At 62.7% G+C, this 8740-nt stretch overlaps 1 long non-coding RNA gene across 6 annotated transcripts in view; it reads right to left on the bottom strand.

Annotated features, from left to right (window-relative positions):
* The window catches only part of LOC115284335, a 10723-nt gene extending 1996 nt beyond the window's left edge, over positions 1 to 8727 (bottom strand). The window contains exons 1-3 of one of the 6 annotated variants that reach the window (XR_003905158.1): positions 5558 to 5931; positions 4627 to 4901; positions 430 to 519 (exon numbers count right to left, since the gene is read on the bottom strand). This is a non-coding gene — a long non-coding RNA (uncharacterized LOC115284335). Of the gene's footprint in view, positions 1 to 429; positions 520 to 4626; positions 4902 to 4929; positions 5497 to 5557; positions 5932 to 8466 lie in introns of those variants that run through there. The other 5 variants (XR_003905160.1, XR_003905162.1, XR_003905159.1 and 2 more) reach the window with 5 other exon arrangements.
* Between the last annotated feature and the right edge of the window lie 13 nt (positions 8728 to 8740).

The raw sequence follows: 8740 nt of genomic DNA, 5'->3' as shown, positions 1-8740 counted from the left end.
GAAAAGTGGCCCTACATCCTGACTGTTCTGGAAATGGGCGGGGCTGCCACGCTAGGCGCCCTGGGGCCAGTCCCTGGAGACACCGCCCACGCAAGGCAGGCGGCACCCAGGTGAATGAAGTCAGGCCCCACCACTTCTGCTGGGCATGCTGGCCAGGGCACCCACAGAAGAACAGCTCCAGAGCTGAGACAGATGAGCTGAGCTGAGCAGGAGTCCCTGTCCCTCCCTGGATGCCCCATTCTGTCCAGGCAACTGTGACAGACACAGGGAAGCTGGGGCAAAAGATGCCAGCCTGGGGATGAGGAACTAGCCCCTGGGGCCCCGGGGGGAGGCCATGCAGGAGGCTACAGGACAGATGAGACCCTGGGGGCAGAAGGGAGGAGGGCTGGGGCGCCATCCCTGCAGAGGGCTCTGGGGTGGGACAGGCACCTGGCACCGGGCACTCCATCCTGCGAGCTGCCAGCGGGCTGGGACCCGGCGCACCGAGAGAATCCCGAGAGACACCCCTGCTGCTAGGCCCTAGGAGGAGACAGGGAGGGCTAAGGCCCGGGCCCTCCACCGGGCTCACACACAGGGTGTGAAGGCTTGGTCACCTGCCCAGAGCCCGCGGGGGGGGGGGGCGGGAGGCGAGACCAGCCCCACCACGCCCCACACCTGAGCCCTGTCTGCCAGGCGGGGTGCCAAGAGCAGAGGAGCGATCCCGGCCACACACCGACCCCAGGCTGGCCCCATCTCCTCTACTAGGTGTAGGGATGGGACCGCGGGTCACCCCAGTGGGGAGCAGCACACGCCCTGCTCACCGACCAGCAGGTCCTGTCCCCTCTGCGTCTGGGCAACACAGGGCATGGGGAAGCTGACCAGCCTCGCCCAGCCCCGCCCCGCAGCCAGCCTCCAGCCTTGCCCCCGCCACACCTCTGCACCTGACCCTGCCTGTTGCCTGACTGCCCATCAGCCCCACTCCGTTGCCTCCCCACACCCTCCCAAAGAGGCTGGAAGGGGACCTGGACCAGGAAAGGGGAGCACCGGACCCCTCACGGTGGGTAGGGCCGCCACTCACCCCAGACCGCGAGGGAGTCCCAGCACATCAACAACAGGAACCTTAGTCCGGGGACCCTTGGGGTTCCTGTGGGGGCCCCCAAGCACGTGTGGCCTCACCCCACTCCAGGGCGTAGGGCCAAGGTGCTCCAGGGCAGCCCCGACCCACGGAACCCCGATGGAGCCAGAGGGACGAGGTCAGGGTGGCCGCCAAGACCGGGCCAGGGAGCACGCAGGACGACAGGGGCCGGCCCCAGGGCCCCCCTGGTCACTCAGTGCCCGGCAGCTCCGGACGGTCCCCTCCCACTCTGACTTGGGTGGGTGTGGGGGAGTGGGCCCTTCCCGAGTGCACACGGGCCCCCCAGGGGTGCGGTCTCCTCCTCTGGGGCAGGGGCATCGGGGCGGGGCTGCTGTGCTGTGCCCTGCGGCTCAGAGGTTGGGCTGGCTTCCGCCACCTCACTCGTTCCCCTCGGGGCCCATGTCTCTCAGCAGGGCTCAAGAGCCCAGCAGGCCACGGCTGGTCCGGGAAGGCTGAGCAAACCACTGAGCCGTGCGTGGGGCGGGGGGTCGACCTTAAGCCGGCACACCGGCTGAAGACAGGCCGGGCACAGATGTCCCCGGGCAGAGAGGGTGAGGCGCAGGGATGGGCACCGAAGGTGGGTGGGCAGGTGAGCGCGCACAGGACCTGGCTGCTGGGGGAAGGGGGTGCGCCCACCGACAGAGCTGGCCAGCAGGGGGAGCCCTGTGCGGCCCGGTGAGGGGAAAGGGAACACTTGGCGCCCCTTCCCTCCTCAGCCTTCACGGGAGGGAGGCCTCCCAGGAAAGGGCGCGGGGAAGCCAGGCCCTCCTGGCAGGTCCTCCTGCCGGGGCTGAGGGACGGGAAAGCGGTTCAGCTCAGGCACACGCCAGGGGGATGGCGACGACACCGTTCAGGCCGCCCCGCCCACCCCTGGCGTGTGGGGCTGCACTGGGCCTGCTTGTCTGGGGGGGCGGGGGAGCCACCTGCAGGACACCAAGGCGCCCAGCACGCTGGCTGGGGGATGTCCCCGGGAGCCACAACCACGGTCCCCGAGGTCAGGCCCAGCAAGCAACGCCCTGGTGTCTGCTGCTGCTCCCTGGAGACAGCGCAGCTGCCCCGAGTCCCTCTGTCCTCGGGTTCAAACAGCACATGGCTGCTCCCGACCCTGCCAGGAGTGGCACCAAGGGTGCGGGCACTGCTTCCCAGCCAAGGCCTACAGGAAAGGCCCCGCCCACAGAACCAGCGGGACAGGCTGGGAGCTCCTGAGCGAGTCAGAGTGTGTCATCGCCAAGTCATCTCCCAGTCCCAGCCACGAAGGTCAGGGTGGGCCCTTCCCCAGGGCAACGGGATGCTACTGGCCTCCTGTGGCCACAGTGGGGGCTCCTTCCTGGACTGAAGGCTGCACCCCTTCCCCCACCGCAAGCCGGTGCCTGCCACCGCCTGAGCCCCCAGAGTCCAGCAGGGGGCTGCCCTGCTACCCGACCCCAGCACCCAGGAGAAGGGGCCTGTGGGCCTGCACCCACACAAGGGGCATGCTCCTCCCCCCTCCCTGCTTCCTGCCCTCAGGCCTGGGCAGGACTCTGAGCCGGTGAAGGTGCTGCCGGGGCCGCTGTGACAGGAGAGAGCTGCCCCGCCCTGTGCCAGGACCGTCGCCAGGGCCGCACACTGTCCGGCAAAGGGCAGAAAGCAGAGGGCGTGGACATCGGGGGGGGGGCCCCCCGGGAACTCGGTCCCGTATTCTTTCTGTCTCTGGCTTTCTGTGTGTTTTGACTGCAGCCCTTTAACGACGGAAGAGCCACTCTCTGCCTTTACAGACGCGGCCCTGCCTGCCTCGGGACAAGGGCTGGAACGGGCCACCCCCTTTAGACAAAGGACGTGTTCCTGAGGGGCCCTGGGGGAGCCGGTTCAAGAGCCAAGACTCTGGTCATGCGTGTTGTCCCCTCCAGCACTGCTCCAGGTGGACCCGTGTGACCTAGAACACAGCAGAGGGGAGGGGACAGCAGCACAGACATGAGTTACAAAGGCTGAGGCTTCGCTCTTGGGGCCCCTCTCTCGTCCTTCCCTCTCCTTCTGCCCCTTGCTCTCTGTCTCCTGTATGGGGCTCTCCTCTGTCACAGCCTGGTGCTGCCCCCTGGAGGGGCCCCGGGGGGGAGGCACCGAGGCCCCCACCACAGCCACGTGAGGCAGCGTGGACGCAGGGCCCGCCTGCCAGGCACACTGGTGGCTGTGGCCCCAGCTGATGCCTGGACTGCAGCCTGGGAGCCACCTTGAGCCAGAGCCCCCCAACCAGCCCTCTAGGACCCTGTCCCTCAGACCGCGTGGAGGTCAGATCGCAGGCATTAGTCATGGGAGGGGACGTGGGGTTAAGTCGCCGTGCGGCAATGGGGAACAAATACACGGGATTACGTGGAGAAAGCTTCTCTGAGCATGTCCGGAGCAAAGAAACCCACGAGAAACCCCGGAAGCCATGAGGAAAAGCCTGGAAAGTCCGATGACACACAAACTAAACGTGTCTGTCTGACCGGACGCACCCTCAAACCACAGAGTCAAGAGGCCAGTGACAGTGCGGGGAAAGAAATAGCAGCAAGACGTGAGTGAGGGCTCGCAGCGCCCTATGGAGAGCCTGGAGCTGTCCACCAGGAGAAGCGCCAGGACCGGCAGGTGCGGGGAGGGGCGGGGCGGCCATCACGGAACAAGAAAGGCAGGGGCTTCTCCATTTGTTCCCACGGCCAACACGCGCACATGTGTCACGTCCCAGGGGTGCTCCTTCTGGGGACAAATGGCCGCCAGTGACAGGCACTGCATTGCACCCACCACCCGGGGACAAGCTAGCATGGAGCCAAACACACAGCGACCACCAGAAAGACGAGCCCTGGTCGGTGGGTGGCGGTGGTGGTGCTGGGAGGGGCGCAGCTCTGGGCTGCCTCGCCGGGGACCTGGGAGGCTGCCTTGCCAAAGAAAGGCAGCGGCCTCCCTCCCCCTCCCCCCACCCCGCTACAGGGCCCACCACACCCACAGACCAGACGACTGGCAGGGCCCATGTCAGGCAGACAACCGCCTTTCCGCCCTGCACGCTGCCCCCAAATCCACGTTCTCGGTCTCGGGGCCCAGGGCCCTTCCCCATCCCCGAGCTCAGGGTGCAGCTCTGTCCTGGGCCTCCTCACACCGTTCTTGGCATCCCCACCCCCGGGCCCCAGTCTCATCTCCGCCCTTTCTCCTGCAGGTCCCACCGAGCTGGGAATTGCTGGGAATTGCGGAGCTCCTGTACAAACGGACACCTTTCCCTCGCCTGGGGGTTGTGTACTGTGCCCTCCGGCCCAACCCCGGCAGGAAAGGGTGACTGCCCCCCCCCCCCGAAGTCCCCGAATCTTCCAGGGCTAGCACCCTCCAGGCGTTTCCCGGGCCCCTGGGGACCCTGCCAAGGGGCCACGCCCAGGTAGGGCAGGGGCCACGCACACAGCCAGGAGAGAGTCTCAGGCCCCGGAGAGTGGCTCTAGCAGAGGAGCCCCAGGCCCGCGGCGGCGGCGGCGGCAGCCAGGAGCTTGTTAGAGTCGCAAGGACTCAGGCCCCACCTCAGATCTGCAAGATCACAGACCGTGGGGTGGAGTCCCGAGTCCCGACGTTGAACAAGCTCTCCAGGTTTCCCATGCAGCCCTGCAGCGTGAGAACCACTGGGACGGATGCTTCCGGATCACAGCGACTTGTAGGGAAGCCAGGAGCTTTCTCTGTGGGACTCCCCTTGATTGTGACCTCCCCAGGTGACAGGCAGGGACAACCACAAGGACAATCCCAGGTGGTCCTGGAGAACAGGCAGACTTGGGCAGGACTCTCTCCCAGGAGGCCACACCTGTCAAGTGCCATGGGAAAGACTTTACCTTCCTGCCGTCCTCACTTGCAGGAGCGTGGACAGCTCCGCTGGCCAACGCCAGCCACATTCGCGGGTACTGGCACCAGCTCTGCCCACCTTTTCCCGGGGACTAGGCCTGTGTGTGTGGAGGTTGGGATCCATGCTTGACAGGGACTGTCCCAGACACACTCGGGGCCGCTGGAACGTTCGCACAGTGGGGCCGGCAAGGAGTGGCGGGCGGGAGGGGGGCGCGGGGGGGTGGCCGCGATCTGGTCCCCGGGAGGCAGGGTGCGCCCAGGACCGCACAGCAAGACCGCTCTCCGCGGCCAGGGCTGGGAGGGGCTGGAGACGCAGTGACCGTGGGCGACAACCGCACGGAGCCCCCCGCGGCCTCCCCGAAGCCTGGACTTCTCGGCCTCCCCCTGGAGGAACGCCACGGGTCCTCAGGCCTCGGGAACGGGGACTCTGGCAGGGTCCAGGACCCGGGGAGGCGGAGGGCGGAGCCCCGGGACGCAGGGCGGTGCCCCGAAGGCTAGGACGTCGTCCAGGCACGTCCCAGCGGCCCTGACCGCCCCCGCGCCGGCTCCTCACGTCCCTCAGCGCGCCCGCCGGAAGCCCCGCCCCACACGTCGCGGGGCACCGCCCCACCTACCCACCTCTTCCGGCTAGCTCCGCCAATGACAAAGCTCGGCTCGGGATGGGACCGCTCTCAGGCGCAGGGGCAAGCCTGGTCCCCGCGGACTGACGGACTCGTCCCCTGCCCAGTGAGAACTAGCTGGTCGCCTGCGCGCAGGGCCGCGCTAGTCGTCCTGTCTGTCTACGCCCAGCCCTGCTTGTGTGCTTTCGGCTGCAGTTTGGATCTTGAAGCGATGGAACTCACAGGAAGTTCCAAAGAAACGCCAGGGCGCCTCCCGCAGTTCCCAAGGATCGGCAGGATGCACGTCCAGTGCAATCGCACTCTCGGACGTGGCGACGCCGCCGCCCGAGGGCTGCTCCGTGTGTGTTGCGTCCGCGCGTGCGCCCGCGTGTAGCTCTGCAGTTTCACCGTACGTCTTAGACTCAGGCGACTCCCACGGGCATCCGCGTTCAGTTGGTTCCCTCCCAAGGCCCCCTCCTGTGAACCGTTCGCAACCACAGCCTCCTCCCATCGCCTCCCTCCCAACCCGCGGCCACCAGTATTGCGTGCTCGTCTACAAGTTGGTCATTTGAACACTTTTAGGTAAATGGAACCATGCGGTATGCAGTCCGTCTGAGTGACCCGTGATGGGCTTTTTTGGGTCACTCTCATAAAACCCTGAGAGCCACCCAAAATTGTTGCGTGTATCCATAGTCCGTTCTTCCTTTGTCTCGCTAGCTGAGGTCCTTGGTGTGGATCGACCAGTTGGTCCCAGCATTCCCCCCCCCCCCCCCCCCCCCCCCCCCCCCCCCCCCCCCCCCCCCCCCCCCCCCCCCCCCCCCCCCCCCCCCCCCCCCCCCCCCCCCCAGTTCTCGGCTGCTGCAAATATGCAGTCAGGTCCAGGTTTTCGTGGGATCCTAAGTTTGTTTCTTTCGCATAAATGCCCAAGAGTGCAATTGCTGAGTCCTATGGACATGGATGTTTAGCTTTACATACTTCATTTCATTTGGGTGCATTTATTGGAGTAATCTCTACACCCAACGTGGGGCTCCAACTCACCACCCCGAGATCAAGAGCCGCACGCTTTTTCGACTGAGCCAGCCAGGCGCCCCTGGATGTTTAGCTTTAAGAGAAACTGCCAAATTGCCTTCCACTCGGCTGTGTCATGTTCCATTAGCACCCTGCATAGTTTCACATCATTGAACCATTTAACAAAGCAACATTGTGTTACGCAAGACTGTTAACAATTTTGTTTCTCTCTTCTAACTTTAGTTTTCTAATGCAATCACCAACATAGTTGTTCACAGAGTTTTAAAAAGCATGTAGCCTGGGGCATGGGCGGGGGCGGGGGGCAGGGAAAAATAAAAATAAATAAAAAGACAAAGCATACATCCTATACGTTTGTTGATTGCGTTTTACTTAGCAGTATGTCTTTGAAAACCTTCCATGTCACTGACAAATGTCTAGCTCATTTCTCTTCTGGCTGCGTGGTATTTGATAGAGTACTGCAATTTCCATAACAAATCCCCAACTGGATGGTACTTTTACCTTTTCTCTTCTCTCTGTGATTGGTATTAGCACCGCCCCTACCAACTTTGACCCTGGGTCTGTGTCCCTCTAGGATAATTACCTCTAAGTGGAATTGCCAGGTCAAAACCTATGAGCGTTTAAAATGTCAATAGGTACTCAGTAATTGCCTTACCAAAGGCCTGACCCTGATACACTAGGGCCGTTAGTTCTTTCTTACATATTGCAAATATTTCCCCCCGTATGTCTTTTGTCTTGAAGGACAAGGCTTGCTGGTTAGGGCAGTCAAGAAGGTAGACATTGTTTGGGGCGCCTGACTTCAGCTCAGGTCATGATCTCATGGTTCGTAGGTTCGAGCCCAGCATTGGGCTCTGTGCTGACAGCTCAGAGCCTGGATCGTGGAGCCTGCTTTGGATTCTGTGTCTCCCTCTCTCTCTGACCCTCCCCTGCTCACTCTCTCTCTGTCTCTCAAAAATAAATAAAAAACATTAAAAGTTTTGAAAAAGAACAGTAGAAGTTGGGTCGCCTGGGTGGCTAGTCTGTTAAGTGTCCTACTTTGCCTCGAGTCATGATCTCACGATTGGTGAGTTGAGGTGAGTTGAGCCCCCACGTCCGGCTCTGTGTTGACTCCTCGGAGCCTGGGGTCTGATTCTGTCTCCCTCTCTTTCTGCTCCTCCCCTGCTGGTGCTCTGTCTCTCTCTGTCTCTCTGTCCAAAATAAACATGAACTGTAGGAGTTAGAAAACATATTCTTGAAATAAAGTCCTTCAACAGATGGATTAAACCAGCAACAGATGCCACTGGAAGAAAGAATTAGTGACCTGGAAGAGGGTGCCTCAGAAGTCCCGTCCTGGCCCGTTTCCCTCTTGGTGGATAACATTGCTTCTGCCTTCCCTGAGAAATCGTGGCAGCCCCTCCTCAGAGATCCAGGATCTGCCCCTTGAAGGCCCCTCATCCCGGCGGCTAGGCATCTGCTGACACCAACCTCTTCCCCTCCTCCCCTCGCTCTAGGGATGGCAGCTTCCTCCTGTACTCCGTTTCTTCCGCCCTCCAGTCCCTGAGAAACCAGCTGCTCATATTCAGTTGTGCCTGTTGAGAAACTGTGTCTATTTCTCGTATCTTACCTCCCGCCCGACTGCTACAGAATGGGCCCTGGGACTGGTCTCGAAGATGGACCCATGAAGAGGGAATCTGGGGATCGGTGTGGTCACGCCCTTGGGCCGGAGTGCAGGGCTGGGCTCCTTGCCCCTGGGAAGGGGAACGTGTGGCACCGGTGGCCTGCGGGGACCTCGTCCTTCATCAGGCTGTCACCTGCGGTGAACTGCGATGAAGGGCCACCTGCAGGAAGCCCCGAGGAGCCGGCGCGGCCGCAGCCCTGTACTGTCGACGTAACAGTGGCTCTAAAGACTGTGGCGTTCCTTACCTCTCAGCTCAAGTCACAGCATGACAAGCAGAGAACTCCTCCGACAGCCCTACAGGTGCTCTTACTTCCGTACCTGCAAGGGTTGCCGTGATGAAAATCTAACGCCCGCGAACACTGTGGGTTACAGAATCCCAAAGTCCACTGAATTCCCAGCCTCTCTGCGTTCCTCGTGTCAAGGGTATGGCCGTGGCTGCAGGAGTGTGGTCCTGAAACCTGGAACTGGGCCTTGTGCTCGGCCTCAGTGGAAGCTGCGCATCCGGATGCCACCAGTCCC

Source organism: Suricata suricatta, chromosome X, assembly GCF_006229205.1.
Source record: "Suricata suricatta isolate VVHF042 chromosome X, meerkat_22Aug2017_6uvM2_HiC, whole genome shotgun sequence".
In the NCBI taxonomy this organism is placed as follows: Eukaryota; Metazoa; Chordata; class Mammalia; order Carnivora; family Herpestidae; genus Suricata; species Suricata suricatta.
The sequence above is the reverse complement of the archived record's forward strand: the minus strand, read 5'-3'. Positions and strand labels throughout refer to the sequence as shown.